A 17770-nucleotide genomic window follows, 5' to 3' on the forward strand; every position below is an offset into this window, starting at 1 on the left:
AATTAATCTAATGCATATAATAAATAATAGGGGAAGTGATAAATATATCAACAATATCTAGTTTTAAAATTGTTTCTCTTATGTATCTGAGGGTTGAAATAAGTTTAGTCTGATCTTGTGGCAAAGCAATTAAAATGTACATATCCATAAAAGTCAAACTGTTCACAGATATTTTCAGATTGAAATGGGCTTTTAGCAGCAAATGGTAATCCAGTGTTTTCCTACTCTGTGTAGGCCATACTTCTTACTGAAAGGTTTATGCAGTATGACACAACATGCTGTGACTCCACAGTAACCTGTTGCAATACATGTTGGTCAAAGTATGTAGTATTTCAGAGCTACGCATAATTTGTGATTGCAACAGTCACAAATAGGATGCAAGTGATGGGAGCACATGAAACGTGCTCAGTGTTTCCATCTCATTCATAATTTTGACTCAGCAGTTCTAGTTGATTATTACTAGTTTCTCCAACAAGCCTGGATTGACCAAGGGAATTCACTTTAACTTATTCAAGTGGTTTCATTAACCTTGGCCTAAGCAAAAGTGCCTTTCTAAATTGGATTCACTGAACTAATCTCAGTGTCTGTGCTATTGTGTATTGCATCAAGCAACAAAATAAGCAAGAAACAAAGTGGTGAAAAATGTTATTTAAACTGGAAGTGAGGTAGAACTCATTAAAAAGGGAATATGCACCTTGTTCGTTATAGGATTTGCTAATACTCACAAGTTCTTCCAGCCAATTTTAATTTGTGCAAACGATTATTTATGAACAGTTATTATCAACAATGCTAATAACTTCAGTACTACTAATAGGAAAGATCTGGGCTAATCAGCTGTTTTGAATAGAATTTTTGTAATATTTGCAAGCTTTCTTAGCTTTATGGTCACCAAGCAAAATCATTCCCACTGCCTAACGCAAAAATCTGGTTCATGTAATAGGATTCTGGATTTGGAGATAAGATTCAAACCAGAATGAGAAGGTGGCTGAGAGGTTCTGCCTGCACCAATGAAAAGAATAGAGAACCAAAGTCTACATAAATGCATTCAGCATGTTTTCCCCAGTCACATGAAACTGATACTTTTTAGCAAAGTACAAATTGCTCACTTGAGAATTCTGTACTGGAAGTGCTATATTTTGATGGTTTAAAATGGTCTGGGGGGATGGTATACTTGTGTTGATTCTCTTCTTTCTTTCTGAATGGAAAGAAACAATTTTGAGATCTACAGGCATATTTTTTTTTTCCTTCCAGGCTGCATAAAAGGAAGAGAAAATATTAACCTGGTTATATGCAGAAAATAGAAGGCAAATTCACAGGAGCACAGAAAAGGATTCTTGAAGCTTTACAATGATATAATCAAAACAGTTTAAGGATGGCTATATTGTGAATTACTCTGCAAACTCCATGGGACCTTACTCTGTCTGTTTGGGCAGTGTTGTACCATGCAATAGCCCTATACAAGACTTAAAAATAAGTGTGAATGATAGCAATGGAGATAATATTGCTTCTTATAAATAATAATTAATGCTAATTAATGTTGACTCTATGTTGTGGCTTGGATGAAACTCTGGCAGGAATTGGCAGACATGCTGATATGAAATCTCCACCCACAAAGATCTGCTGAAAGAGCAGTATCTGGTGTAAGGGGAGTTGCCCTTGTAAGTACAAAGAATACAGGGTTTTTCTAATTACTTCTATTTTCTTCAGAGAAATCAGGTTTTCAGCTTTAAAGTCTGTCTGCACACACAGGTTTCTAGGAATTGCAGACGTGGAACGAATCTAAGATCAGATCATGTTCTTTTATGTCAGCTTATGAACAATGTTTCATGTTAGCTGAAAATAGCACACGTAATATCATCTCTTATTATTAAAAAAAAAGGTCCTTTCAAGTATGTACACGTAGAGGCCAATGCATTTGTTCAGGACAGGTAATGCCCTTTGCTGAAATGTGTGGGAGCAGCTGAGCCGTGCTGCTGTGGTTGTACCACAAGATGCAGGAACTCATGCTACACAAACTAGTGCGGATAGGGAGGCTAACGCCTCCTCACTAGTCCCTGGTAAATCTGTATCTGCATGTGTGCACGCACATATGCATAGTGTTTTTCTTCTGCCACTTCCCTCCCACTCTGTGATGCCTTTCTTTCCGCACTGCCCTCAAGCCTGGAGGTCAGTGCTACAACTTCTTTCCATATTTCTTTCCTATAGCAGTTGCTTTCCCTCTTTCCTGTGGAGGGGTAGCAGGAGCTGTTTGGCTGACTTAATCTTCCCTTGGAAAGAAAGGGATAAGGCTTGAAAAAATAGGATACTTATTTTTGCCTCCAGGTAAACTGTGTAGGGGGGACATCCTTTTTCTTGAGGGAGGAGATTTTTATTGCCAGGAGGGAATTTCCCCAAACAGAGCAGTTTTACTTGAGTTCCCCTAAGACAAAGAAGTCAGGAGCCTGCATGCAGTAACTCTTATGGAGGATCCAGGGCTGAGTGACCAGTTGCCATCACAACACATTTCCTTTGCTCAGAGGGAGAGAAAGGAGTTGCATATGGCCTTGTGAACAAGAAGGAAAAGGAGAGGAAGTGGCAAGTTGTTACTGTCTTGCTAGGAAGAGCTGCAGGGTCCCTGATCACTTGTTGCATGACCAGCAAACACCCTTGCTGAGAGCTGTAGACCAGGCCATTTGCTAGAGCAGCTCTGTGACACCAGCAACTGCCATGTATAAGGGGTGTATGCTGGAAGAAAAACTATGGAGCTGTATTAGCTGGCATTTCAAAGGTAAGACTGTTTTCTTGTTTGTTTGTTTGCTTCCCACTGAGGGATCAGTTGTATGTTGAGATGACTTGACTTGGCACACACCTCCCTAGCAAATATATTGATTCAACATTTAAAGGATCATGTTTCTTTGTGGTGCAGAGCTATTTATTACAATACTTGTGATAGGCTGACATTATTGTGATGATCAAGAATAAGCTGTGTATTTTTTGAGTATGTGTTAAACTAGTTCTGTCAAATATAGGATTAATAAGTACCAGTAATTGTTTAGACAATTGAAAAGGAGTAATTCTGCACAATTTTTGATAACATTGTAGGTAATGATTTGACTGAATGTGCTTGGAGATTTATACTTACCTCTGCATTTCTGAAGCTGAGTATAGGGTACTGTATTTGTATTTTTTATGAGGCTGGAATCTGGAAAAGTCAGATTTTTTAATACAATCATAGAACTGTTTGGGTTAGAAGAGACCTTAAAGACCATTTAGTTCAAACCTGCTTGCCATGGGCAGGGACACCTCCCCCAAGACCAGGTTGCCCAAAGCCCCATCCAGCCTGGCCTTGAACACCTCAAGGGATGGGGCATCCACAGCTTCTCTGGCCAGCCTGTTCACAGTGAAGAACTTCTTCCTAATGTCTAGTGTAAAACTACCCTCTTGTAGTTTAAGCCATTACTCCTTGTCCTATCACTGCACTCCCTGACAAAGTGTCCCTCTCCAGCTGTCTTGTAGGCCCCTTAGGTACTGGATGCGCTGAAGAATATCCGCATAAAGTGGTCTAACTTAAATTGTTCAGACTTCATCTACTAAACTGCTGTGGCAGGAGTGAATCACTGCGATAACAAACATAGATGACACTTTTCTTTCCTTCTTTAAGAAAGATGGGCAGAGACCAGGGAAATGGCACAGATTCTGCCAGCTTAATAGAAGGGTATTGGTAGAAATCCTCACAGGCCAGCCTAGGACTGATCTTACTTAACACTTTAATGCATTCAGGGTAGAAAGACAGAAGTGGCTGATGAAGATTTATGATGATATAAAAATAGGCAGTATTGTCAGTATAGATATACTGTCCAGTTCTACCCATAAAGGGAGTGTGAGGACAGGAAAACAGCAGTAGGCTAAACACTTAATAGTTGGGGACTTTTGCTTTTAGTGGGTATTGTTGATCCCTGGAAGCCAATATGGCATGAGATGGGAAGGAGCTAGGTGGAGAAAGATTCAGATTTGTTAATTACACCAGAAGCTCACAGTTATTCCGCAGTCAATTTGAGAAAAGCCAAATGGTAATAGACTGGTAATTAATGGATTAGGTTTGCAATTAAGAGGTTACTAGAAATGAGATTCTGTAATAACCTCCCAGGTGGAGTAGAAAGGACAGAAAACCAAACTGGAGCTTGATGAACACGTGCGTGGTGCTTGTGACACAGAAGTTAACAGTATCAGCGGATAGTCTTATGATACTAGGCTAACCCAGACCTTATATCCGATGAAGCAGGTGTAGGTGGTTTATTTAGCTCTTCAGTGTGTACAGAAAGGGAAATTGTTGTAGGCATTGCTGATTAAAATTCTGAAATCAAATAAATTTAATATTGAATGATGATGGTATACCATTTTATTTGTCTTAATTTTCATTAATTTCACCATGTATGACCTATTCTAGATTTCATGGAACTCATTATTTGTAATTGGTTTTGTGTCAACAGGCAGCGAGGATCAGAGTGTCTGCTATTAGTGACAGTTGGCTTAATTTAGTAATAGTACTTAGCAGTTATGTAGTACTTTAAATTGTCAAATCCCTGTTCAAATATTAGCTAATTAGTCATCACACCAATTGCTTTAAATATTATCAGGCATTCTACAGAGATGGGTAAATAGCTGTTGTTATCCATATTTCAGAGATGAGGAAGTCAAGACACAGATGGTCATGTTACATCTCTGTGTATCTTTATATATAGGTATTTTTGAAGGCACCTATCATCTGAAGTTAATAGACTTGTTAGACCTGATTCAGCATCCACTGAAGCCAATGGTAATCATTCCAGCAACTTCAAAGGGTCCACTTGCCTAATTGGACTAGCTTGTAAAGGCTAGCTTCCCAATATTTTCTAGCTAGTATGGTGCCCTTTGAGATCAGACAATGAAAAACATATCTACCCCAGGGGTCAGTGCCCTCAGTGCTACTACAGAGGACAAGCAGAAGCACTTCAATGAGAATTGATGTCTGTTCAGTCGCACAGTGAATGAGTCCCTGAGGTGAGACTTGAGGTTTCTGGAGGCTGAATTGAGTGGTCTGCTATCTAAGCCAATATTGGTAAACTGACAATGAGATTTTCAGAAGTTCCTCGGTAAGCATTGCTTGTTTTTTGAAGGGCTACCCAGGTATTTTGACAATTCCAATACATATTTCTGTCTGTGTCTGTTCAGGTATCTGTACAACTTTTTAAAACCTGGCCCTATACTTCAGTGCTATGTGGCAATTAAAACTCAGATAAAAAGTTCAGTAGTGACTTGTCTGAAAACTTCAAGAATCAGCAGCACATGTTATGTTGCTTTTTGACACCTGAAGTTCTTTTAAGAAGAAAAAGAAAAGAAATCTGCGCCTTAAGTATAGTGCTGAAGGTTCCTAGAAATCCTTTATCTATGAAGTGGCAGGCAGCTTTGTATTGTCAACTAAATGTGACATACCTAGTAAAAATATGACCTGTTATGTGAGGTCTTATTATTCAGCTGTGTTCCTTGTGTGATGGAAATAACCCCCTGCAGATTCAAGCACATTGTCATATGTAGTATTTCAGAGTCTTTATTCATTGCACATTTACTGCACTTTGCATAAGAGCTATCTGTTTCTGCAAATGTTCCTGCCCTTAAACTTGTTGGGATTTGTGACAGATAGCATGAAACAAGTGGAAGAACATAAGGAAAATAGACTTTTATCAAAACATAAGATCAGGAATTTTTCCTCTTTCTTATGTTAATGTTTTCTTGACCCTGTTAGTCAATAATACAACTTTTCCCAAGCTTTGGAACATGAATGTACATGTGGGAAAACAATACAAAAAGTGTTTTCCTCCCTGTCCTGCCACGTGCTGCTAAATACATGCTTCTTCTGCCTACCATCTCAGCGAGGGAAGCCAGTAGTAAGCTCTCTGCTCTTTGGTGAGTATCACAGTAACAACAACAGTCTTCTCCCTGGGTCAAAGCCCAGTGCTGTGCTCATAAATAGTTTATATTTGTTGTTTTTCAACAGCAGTTATGGAATGACAGACATTTTAAGGTAGACCCTTTCTTAGACTATGTTTGTAAGGGAAGAATGATGAGAAAAAGAGATGTTCCTCCATGTGTTGCAAGATGTCAGATGTTACTGGGGCATTGCAGTCAAACTGATGTGTTTACAGCAGAGTGAAGAGGTGAAAGGAACTGGAGAGATGAAGACTGCTGAATAAAATTCATACTATCTGCTAGTGTGTTAGTGGCATGTGTTAAGTGTTAGGCTCAGCAACATGTGATAGATCCTAATGTAATAACAAATGGCAGCTGTTGCACTCAGTCTCTGATTTCAGATACAGTTGAGCATGAAGGATTGTTTCTTTCTATGTACTTCTTCCTTTTAAGAACTATTGCTCTGGTTAACTATGCCTTCCATATAATGAAATTTGAATGGTGCAGGATCTGTATGGCTCTTGGCACAAGTCTCCAGTGTGAGGGCAGAGTGAGGCCTGGATCTCCTCACCAGAACTGCTGCTCACTCTCCAGAGCAGCTGCATCCTCTGTCTCCCTGTACTTTGGGCTCAGGGACACTTTCCCTCTGGTTGGTGTTCAAGAGGGTTTTGTGCAGTAGAAAGCTGGCAGATGTTTTCTATCTGATAGAAGAGCCACAGCTGTGGTTCAGCATGCTGGCTCTTCTAGTGGCTGCTTTACCTCTTCTCTACCTGTTTTCCTTCTCCTAAGCCCTGGAGGGGAGGTCTGTCCCTATCCTTTTAGGTCCATTCAATACCAAGGCTCCTCCAGATCCTTTTACCTTCTCTCCTCATAACTTATATCCATGTAAGTTATTCTTCTGAATATCTTGAAAATAATTTAGATTGATGTTTCTTTTCTTCATTCTTTCATTTGCCCTCTTTTAGTCATGTGGGATTTGTTTTTACTTTAAGTGCATCCTTAGCAATACTGTTGCTTTTCTCTTTAGAAAGTGGCTCTCCCTCCTATCACACAGATAAAATGTGTTACAGTCTATAACTTTTTTTTTTTTTTTTTTAATCCAGGACAGTTCCCCTTTCCTTCTTGTGTTCCTGCCACTGTGGTAAAAGATTAGTCCAGGCAGACCACCAGAAAGCAATTGTAGCAGTGTGACTATTTTTAATTTGGCAGTATGGCAGGCAACATAATCTAAGGGGGGAAAAAACATGGCTTCAGTTCATGACTAAGCTACATGAGCTTCTTTTTTTTTTTTTTAATTCAACTTCTTTGTTCCCCCATCCCTTTGTCTTAGCACATCATTTAACTTTGTACCCCAAATATCCAGCCAGCAGCCTGTGGCTAATAAGGATTCACTTGTTTCACGGGGTAGTAGGAAGTTCTAGAATGACAGTGAAGTAGGTGGTTTCTTTTCCAAATGAAGAGGAGGTGCCCATCATCTGATCTTTCTAATGTTCAGTTTTATGGCATTGACAAGTGTTGAAACAAGGACAATTTCTATTATGGGGCCAAAGTTGGGTCATGAATTGTAGAGAGATGTGGTGGCTTTTTTAAGAAAAAAGGAGCTTCAGGTGAAGCTCCAGTTGTGGAAAATTTGAAAGGTAGCATTTTTTTTCCCCTACATCAGCTATTATTCCAAATGGTGCAAAAACTGTAAATGGATAATTTCTAGGTTTGCCTGAAATGAAGCTTGCTAAGGGCAGTTTCAAGCTGTCTTCTGTAGTCAAGTGAACTTCTTAATAAGAAAATGAATAGGAGTTTATTGAAATTATTGGAGTCATTGGTTATTTCTTTTCTGGTAGTTCTTTAGTTCTGCTCCCCACATTGCCCAAAGTCATACCTAGGTTTCAAGAATCTATATATGCAGAGGAAAAAACGAGATTTTTGCTGTGCTAAATTTTTTCCCTAGAATACAGAAAAAAACGTATATACACATACACATTTTGAGATGTGCATACAGAAATAGAAAAAGATGACAGCATACTGTAAATTAGTGTAGATTAATTGAAGTCAATCAAACTGCTAATTTGATTTAGTCAAACTGCACGAACTTACACCAGCAGCTGAGATTTTGGCCCTTGCTGTTTTAATATTGTACTAATCTGTTTATAGCTTTCAAATATATGGAGCCAGTTGATTGCTAAACTGTTTATTGGGTGTGGTTCCAGGATTACAACAGTAATTATTTTACTGAAGCCCTTTATTTTCAAAAATGCATGTTTCAGATTTACATAATAGGACTAGACAATGACTAAGGGTCAAATTATACCGAGATTATTGCATACACTTATGCATGTGCTGTTTTTATGACTCAGAATGGAGCTTGTTTGTGTTCCACCTTTGGACTGAGGTGTCTTGGGGGGTGGGGGGGAGCATGGTAGAGCACAAGAATTACAAAAGAGTCCCAGCCTGGAGAATTCTGTGCCAAGACATGATGCTAGACGATAAAATATTACTTAAGTGTGAAGGTGGGGGACTTGGTTATGAAATGCCAAACGGTTTTCCACAACTGCTCCCTGAATGTGGTGTTTATTCCATTCTGAGAGCTAACTAAGGTCTTCAGTGCATATTCTGACTTAGAAACATGTCTCCTCTTTGCCACCCAATCCCAAGTGCTGGTGCGGGAGTATTTGAAATAGTATTTTGCATGTTTTTTTGCCTGGAATTACCCTTTCTCAGCACCTTTCCCTGTGCAAAAGGATTGTGTTAAGGACAGTGGTGTGGTGAACAAGCTTTGAAATTGTTTTTATTCCTTTTCCTGTGGTGTGCTTCACAGAAGAGTTTGCATCCAATTTGCTCTGTCAGTCCAAATGCTCCTCCTCGCATGCCTAATGGACTTAGGTCCTCTCCTTCCCTTCAAAGCCTGTCGATCCATGAGCCAGTTATGACTAGCTTCAATAGAGGCTGGTGGTGGTGAGGACACTTTCCTGTAGGCTGAATGCTCGAATTAACCTGTTCAGTCTGTCTGTTAATAGTCTGAAGGTGAAAGGCTTCAGACTCTTATCTCTTGAGTTGAGCACCTCTCTCCTGCCTCCTTGGTGTTTATAATACTTACTTTAATGAAACAGATGATCATCTGCTTGCTGTCATCAAATGTTCAAAATGACAGGGTTGTTGGAGAATTTAAGACTGCAAGATTTGCTTTCTTGCAACCAGAAAATAAATTAATGGAAACATTGCTCCAATAATCCCCAACCCTGACCTCTTCAATGCATCCTCAAAACTAAACACACATAAATAATTATCTAGGTTTTGTAAACAGAGCTAAGTAGACAGCTACAGTGCTCCTCAGGATCACTAATTTTGACAGCACCTCTTAAAAAAAAAAGTTGGTAAAGCAACTTACTGTAACTCTTAAAAGTTCGCAAAGTTACCTCAATCTTCATAACTGCTTGTTAAAGGATTTTCCAGAAAGAGCAGTAACACCTGGAGACTCATTTATCACTGTCTCTGCCTACTGGCGATCCCACCTACACATTGAAGAATGACTGCTAACATAATATTTATGCAATAAACCAGCTGAAATATGTAAAAAGAAAAGCATTCTGTAGGCATGGTAAAGATTAAAGAAGTATTTGAAGTCATTGGTTATTTTTTTTGCTGCTTGATAAACAGGGAGGGTTCTTTTGGTTTCACGGCACAATTCTCTTGATGAGAATAACTTTTCAGTATCCATTCTGGCATAGCAAGCCTACCTAAGACTAAGCAGGATCTAGTATTATGCATTACACTTTTTTTTTCCTCCCTATCTTCATATCTTTTAGCTAGTCTGTGGAGTTCTGCAACTCAGACATACGGAACAGGGTCGTTTTGAAAATTTTCTTTAATGATGCCCAAAGGCCTCAATTTTGTAAAGACCAGCCTGATAATTCCTAGACCTTGAACTTCTCCTCTAACTGAAAAATGCCACAAAGACTCCACCTAAAGCTCAGCTGTTTAAAATGTCCAGTAATAGAGGTGCAAAGCCTATAGAGGAAGAAAAGCCACAGGCAGAACTGGAGCCCTGAAGGTGCATTAGTAAGCACAGGTTCAGTCTAAAACCTGCTGAGTTGAGTGGGATGACCTTGTGTTAGCTTCAGTCCATCCAACTGCTTTCGTCATAAGTGACAATTGGGTCTATAAGGAAAGCATTTATGACTTTGCAATGGCAGGCATGACAGCTCTCTCCCTAGATCCTGTACATTGAAATTCAGGAATGGCCATGGTAACTGAACTCTATATTATATCTACAGGTCATCAACACAAAGGGCTCTTATTTAAGAATCCATTAGTGGTAGTGTGAATAAACAGTATCTCTGGTCAGTATAAATGGAGAGGACTATCACTTGAGATCATGCTGGTCAGCCAAAGTTATGTTGGTCAGTTTAAATAAAAAGAATAATCTCTTTAGATCTAAGAGGCTTTTAACTACTGGACTATCATTTTAAAACCGTTTATGCAAATTCTGTTAGGTCATACATTCATGTACAGTTCAGGTAACTGAATATTACAAAGGTCTATACATACATATATATATATATATATACACACACACACACACACTGTTGGTCAGTGAAAAATAGCTATGCCAAAGGAAAGGGAACAGATCCATCAACACTGAATGGAGAGACAGTCCCCATGGCCTCATGGTAGTGCTAGTGACTGACCATGAAGAAGCTATGTGAATATGTTGGAGTTAGCAAGAACACTTGTTTTTTCTTTTGTATGTATCCTCCCTCTCCCTGTCCACCAGCTTTTTTAAAAAAAACAAAGCAAATGAACAACACCAAAAAAAAAAAAAAAAAAAAGGTGAAAAACCTCCCAGGGGAATTGTGGTATAGTGCTGCACAAAAGTAACATGTTAGATCTCTCCCGTACTGCTGCATCAAGGCTTTAACCAGGGATGTTTTGCCCTTTAGTTGTGTTACTTTAGCAGTCTCTGTTAGTGAAGAACATCATCAAGTCATCAGTTCATATGACTAAGTGGCTGGGAAATTTTTCTTCAGAAAAAAGCCTTGCAGGTTATAGTGGATCACAAGTGTGAACATGAGTTGGGAATGTTGTATTTAAGAAAATAATAATAAAAAAAATGCCAACCAGGGCCATACAGGAATATAGCTGACAAGACACATGAAGTAATCCTGCTTCACTCAGTGCTGATAAGGCATCAGCTGGAGCACTGGACCTGATTTTGGGTTGCGCCCTACTAATAGGATGTGAGCTCACTGGAGAGTATCTAAAATGAACAACAGAATGATCAAAAGTCTGGAAAAGTCTAATAGGAAGGAGATTTTATATTTATATATACATATATATATTTCTCCAAAGAATGGTGGATTCCAGGAAGGCAGAGAATCTTCAAACATAAAAAGCTCTGACAAAGAGGGGACTAATTGGAAGATAATAGTGTAGGATTATACTACATACAGTTATTCTTTATATCATGTTAACTGGCTCTAATTGCAATTAGACAATGGGTTGTTTATTGAGGAATACCTCCTAATGATAAAGATAGTGATTGCCTGGAGAAGTAGTAAAATTTCTGTGACTTGTAGTCTCTTAGAAAATGTGGATAAACATCTCTGAGTCATGTAGGAGTAGGTGATTCTGCCTTGGAGCACCAAAATAAAAAGATGATTACATCCTTTTTAGTGTTATTTTTTTTTTTTTTCCATTATTTCATGGGGAAGGGGTATCAGCAGAGAAGATAAGGCAGCTGAAGACCTTGTACAAATTTTAAGGTGAAATTATAACACAGTACCATGTATATATCTTCTTGTAACAAGATGGCAGTCCACATAAAGCAATTTCCACTGTCTGTATGGGCTGGCAAAAGAGGAGAATCACTGTTAGGGTGGCACCTGCACAGTACAGAAACAGTGGTGTAGATTGATCCCAGAATGTTGCAGCTTGACAGTTTGGTCTAGAGCATCTCTGTGATGTAACTCAGTATTTTCTTTTTCTCTATGAGAAAATAGGTAAGAATAATTGAAACTGGTAGAGAAGATGATGATTATGTACAGGCTATATGTTGTGCATATGATTCCACTTGCAAATGCTACCAGGAATCTGTGTTAAGAGCATAGAAACCATTAATCTAATGTTTAATGTCAGGAGATAAAGGAAAACCAGAACCTGAAACTAAGCAACCTCCTTGACAGTTGGCATTTAGCGAAGATTGCTATTTGGAAGCTTACCCTTGCTTTTTTTTTTTTTCTATTCTTTCTGGGAGTGGAGGAAAAAGGTGGTGAAAATTAGGTTTTGATTAAAATAGGATTAGACTGAGAGTTGGCTTTCTCTGGAAATGTTCATGTTTACCTAAAAATACCAGAAATCTGACAATAACAGCAAGTTGACTGAACATTGGAAATGTTATTTCAGGACTGTATTGTAAATCCTTGAGGGATGTAAGGGAAGGTACTTCATACCCTGTTCTACCTGCAAGTTGAGATTTCTGGCCAGATGTTACTCTCCTGTGAGGAGCCACTGTCCTGGCAGGAAATGAGATTGGTTGTTACAAGAGAGGGAGCCAGTCTGTTCAATAAAGTAAAACGCATGATAGAAAAAGAGCAGATAAGTCTGATGTGGCTCATTTGGAGGACAAAAGGCCGTTCCTACATCTCTGAACAGCTGTGGTTTTTTGAGACAGTAAATGTGTACAGTAGTTTTTATTTTTTTATTTTTTGTTGAAAATTGTGCAGAAATAAATGAGTTGTCTGATTTTTTGAAGCTTTGAAATCATTATGTAACATGTACTCCTGCCAGTGGGAAATGACTGGGTATCATCTTCAGTTCTATAGTTTGTTGTGCCGAAGAGATGGATTTGCCTAGCATAACAGAAAATGTCAGGTGCATCGTGCCTATTGCAGGTGATCCTTTGACGGCTTGACCACAGCCAACCCTTCCTCTTGCTCCCTCCTGTCGTCTTTGCAATAGGGAGGAAAAAAAGAAGCTGAAAAGACTTATTAAAATGTAATTATCTCAGTCAATAAGGAAAGCCAAAAGCTGAGCATGTGAAGTAAAGCAAAAAGATGAATTAATTCACTACTTCCCATTGGGAGGTGGATGTCCAGCCTCTTCCTGGGAAGCAGGGCCTCAGCATGTGTAACAGTTGCTTGAGAAAGCAAATTCTATAACCGTAAATGTCCCCTCTTTTTGTAATTTTCTCTTAGCTTAAGTGCTGAGCACAATGTTGTATGAGATTCCTTTGGTCAGTTTGGATCAGCTGTTGTGGTTGCATTCCCTCCCAACCTCTTTCCTGCTCCCAGCCTGCTGGCTTCTCAGGGAGAACAGGGGGTGGGAAGAGGCAAAACCTTGACTTTGTGCAAGTACTGTTCAGCAACAGCCAAAACACAGGTTTGCTATCAACACTACTTTAGCCACAAATACAAAGCTCAGTGCCATGAAGGCTGCTGTGAAGGAAGTTAACTACATCCCAGCCAGACCCTGTATGGGTCCCAACAAGAATACTTGTACTGTGGCTACATAGTTCCTTGAAGCGTTTGAATCTGCATTCTACCTCTTAGTTTTATCTTTTAGATGTAGGTGAAGGGGCTTTGAACATGTGCTAAGAATTTATACTTTGAGCTGCATTTACAAAATGCAAATGCAGGAAGCTGTAAATGTGATGAAATGACAAAGTACTTGCGGCAGGACTTGCCCTTTATATAAACAACTGGGAAATGACAGATATTGAAACACTCCTAACTTCTTCAGAGATTATGATAGTGTTTTTAAAAAGTGTTTTGTTACTGTTTTGACCTCTCCAAACCAACTTGATTACTGAGCAGAGATTAACCAATTTACTACATTGTGGCAAAGAATCAGCAAAAACAACCATCCTTTTCCTAAGAGGCTGGTTTAGGTAAGACACAAGCATTTCAAATTCTATTTTCTTTTGATTCTTCTCTTAGCCATTCCATAAAGGTACAGTATATATTTCAGCTTTTGTGTCAAATATAGAATAGGACATCTTTCCACAACATCTGAGAGATCTACATGGCGGGGCCGAGGGGGATTGATTAATGCTTGAGGAAACAGCATGGACATTCAAAGTTTCATGTTCATTTCCCTGATCTGCTACAGACTTCACATGTGAGCTTTGTCAGGGAAATTATTTTTCCTGTGTGTCACTGCTCCATCAGATTTTGGATAACAGGTTTTCCTGGCCTCATAATCATTACCTGAATTATTTTATGGGTTGCTGGCTAGCAAATCCTACTTGTTCCCCCTGAAACTGCTACTTTGTGCACAGATACATAAGCAGTAAAAAGATTTAAAGATGGTACTCACCTGTGTGACAAAATAGGGTTCTTCTTTTCAGTTTGATAATTTAGCTTTTAATTGCATGATTTAAAATTTGCAGCAATAATAATGGGTAATCTCAGGCCATTATTTATGATGAGAGTATAAATGGAGATATAATTTTAGTCTCATAATGAAATGATGATAGATATTCATAAACATATAGCAACAAATTGAAAAATTCCCACAGAATTGTGAGTCAAGTGTCATCTAGAAGAAGCTAGGCGACTGAATTACTGTGTTATTACAGACAGACCTGGTAATGACACAAACATTTAAGTCTGACTAACATTTTTGACAGTAAGACTTTTGTTGCAATTGATGATAACATTACCAAACTTTAAACCATTGGGGCTCAGATTTTTTCATCCCAGATATTTGGTTAAATTAGATTTTTTTTTTTTTTGAGGAAAATTTAGTTAAAAATGATGCAACTATTTCTGAGTATGAAAGAGCAAAATATACTGCTTTTGACATAAGAGAATTTTTCACTGAGGTACTGTGCTTCTGAGACAAGGCTTGAATCTTGGGAAGCTGTCCTGTTGTGAGTTGCATGCATTTACTGACCTTGTGAAAATTAGCTCAAAATCATCCAACCTACAAAAATTTATTTAAAAAAAAAAATACATACACCTCAGGTTGTGCTTTCTTCATTGCATGCACTGTGGAAATTAGCAGCTATCTTTCCCGGGGATTTCATTTCTACCAGGAATTCTTCTTTCCGGGATTTCGTAAGTAAGTTGTGTAAAACTTTTCTTGCAATTTCTCATTGTTGCCTTATGCATGAGAACTGGGAGCTTGAAATTATGAGAGACAAGTGATGCACTAAGAGGACGGAAGGACAGGATATTACATACTTGGCACTGACCTGTGGTGCTGTGGAAAGTGAGACACAGGTAATAGCTCTGATGGCAGAGATGGAAGAGACTGTAGAATAATTGGGCTAAAGACAACCTGCAGTTGGTCTCTATGGTTAGAGTGACACAAGATAAAGAAATGGAAAGAAAAGTTCTTCAAAACTATACACTAGAGCTTCTGAACTTGGCACAGAGCTTAGTGTAGTCCTCTGTTATCCTTCAGGAGTTGTACAATATACCAGCAAAATGAGGACAGTAATCAGCTATCAGTCAGTCTCCCTCTTAGAGGTACAAAGGTTTGTGCTGCAGATTGTAGAAACAGGTTGGCTCTGTGTGTTACAAGTTCATAAATTCATATTTAGGTATACAGATGCACAGCTTGTATACACAGAAGAACTTAAAGGAGGAAAAAGTCTGCATTAAAAGGATAGGGAGTTGCAAAGTCCAGTGTTGAGAAGTTAGGATGTGCTTGAGCAAGGACTATCAGTGCAAAGCTACAGCAGTACACATGAATTCAGAAGTCATCTTCAATCCTATGAATGCATGCTGTTCTCTTCTGTTGGGTGTCCATCACGTTAAAAACAGAAATGGGCCATGAGACAAGATGTTTAGAGGTCCATGCAATTGAATGCTGCCTTGGAGTAGTGCATGAGTCAGTAGGATCTAGGCTTTAAACACTAGTTTTTCAAAAATCTGGGTGGAGGAGGAGGCAGCGAGAGGAGGAGGAAATCATATGCATAGAATGCTAAATTAGCAGCCACTTCTGAGAGGCCACCAGTGTCTCAGCTACGGTATGTAGAATGGAAATAGAACTGCTCTTACTTTCTCAAAGTGGTTTTGTGAATAAAGGTACACTTTTTTTTCCCCCTATAAAAGCACTTAGGTGCTCTAATGACAAATATGAGAGGTCTACATATCCATAAATGAACAGTGGCTTGTGTTTTTTCAAAACAATGGCAGTCTTTGGGTGCTGAACAGGACAGAGGCCCTGGGGAAAATCACTAGTCATCATGTCATAGAAGAATGCATGTATGCAAGGAAGGCTTATGTTAATTTGCACAAGCAACCTTAAGCATAATGCTGTTAATCCCATTAATTTTTGCATACTCATCTTTAGTACCTTTTATCATTTGTGGTAGGGTGCTTGTATGCAGTTTTCCACATAAAACTGTACAATAGAAAATAAAAACCTAAAATGTTGTCTTCAAGTTTAGAGTTAAAAAAAATATTGCTAATACAGGCCCAAATGTCATTTTTCAGCCTGCAAATGATGCAGTTATGGCCATACTTCAGTTTCAATTGCACTTGACAGGGGAGGGAAGATTTGTAATAGTTCTTCTGATTCCAGATACTTCATAGAGTGGTGTTGTGTTACATCATGCAATATATTAGATGGATTTTTGTTATAATGCATCCACTGGTGGATTCCCATTAGTGTAAGTGAGATCAGAATACAGACTCATAGAAGGGTTATTAAAGCTATTCAGAGGCTATCTTTCTACTTGACCCTCTTATTACTGCAGTTTGCTTTGATGGCTTCTGCTATGGGATGCTGAAAAATAGATTTAAAGGCAGTCTTTCACAGAATTTACAACTGAAGCAGAAGGCATGTGACAACAGATGGATGTAATTGCAGTGAAAAGGGAGAACTGTAAGAATAGAGTAAGGCAATATTGGCTAATATGGCAGGCAGTGTAATGGCAGTTCAGTAGCTTCGCTTATCAATATTTTGATAGCTTTTGCAAGTGAAGGAAGAGCAGAGGACAGTTTTGGAGGATGATAATGAAGTAGCAGCTGCAAATATTAGAGATCGTTAGAGATCATTTCTAGAAAATGAGGCAGTATGAGAAAGCCCAAATGTACTAGTTTGAAGGCTTAGCAAGTTTAATGATACAGTCTGATCTCCTGGGCTAATGGTGGGCAGAGCCCCTTTGCATAAGAGTGGTGAGAATGGTTGTGATGGCTTCACCACTGATGCTGGTAGCGCTCTCCAAAAAAAGGAAAGGACAGCTGTTTTTCTATTTTGTTTCTGAGTTAGCAGATCCTGACTACAGCAGGATAAATCCTTCTGCTACCATGAAATGTATAGTATTTGTTCTACTCTAAGACAATGATATGACAGAACTTGAACAATTTTGATTTTGAGACAATAAGCTGCTGAGTTGTTTAATAGAGAAACAGGAAAGTGCTTTAAAAAGAGTGTCAAGCAGAAAGAGTAAGCATATGCAGTGTGAAAAATGGAACAGATATAAAGGAGCATGTCAGGTCTTCAGATTACTGTGCATTATGGAAGATTAGTTTCTGGAGGTAACAGCAGTAGATCTTCTATAATTTACATTGAGGCGTCCCATTCGTGTAGAAAAATGTTGATTTTTCTTTCCCCACTCTAATTGAGCCACTTCTGGAAAAATAATACAGAATTATGTTACACAAATAAGGTCCATTGTAGTCAAACAAGATTTGCAGACACAAACATTACTCAGAAGCTTGCAAAACTTAGAACTGTGGAAGATTCATTATGTCCTAAATCACTACTTCTGCAGTATCTCTTTTGCCTTGTGAATACAGCTTCACATCCTCTGCATAGTTTTACTGTGATCACCCTGGAGACAGAAAAGTCTTTGGTCACTGCCTCAAGTGATGCCAAAATTTTTTTTTGAGCTATCACC

General features: G+C 38.7%; 1 long non-coding RNA gene across 3 annotated transcripts in view; it reads left to right on the forward strand.

Annotated features, from left to right (window-relative positions):
• The window catches only part of LOC118161624, a 42361-nt gene that overhangs the window by 1176 nt on the left and 23415 nt on the right, over positions 1–17770 (forward strand). The window lies entirely within an intron of this gene.

This window comes from Oxyura jamaicensis, chromosome 2, assembly GCF_011077185.1.
Source record: "Oxyura jamaicensis isolate SHBP4307 breed ruddy duck chromosome 2, BPBGC_Ojam_1.0, whole genome shotgun sequence".
Lineage (NCBI taxonomy): Eukaryota > Metazoa > Chordata > Aves > Anseriformes > Anatidae > Oxyura > Oxyura jamaicensis.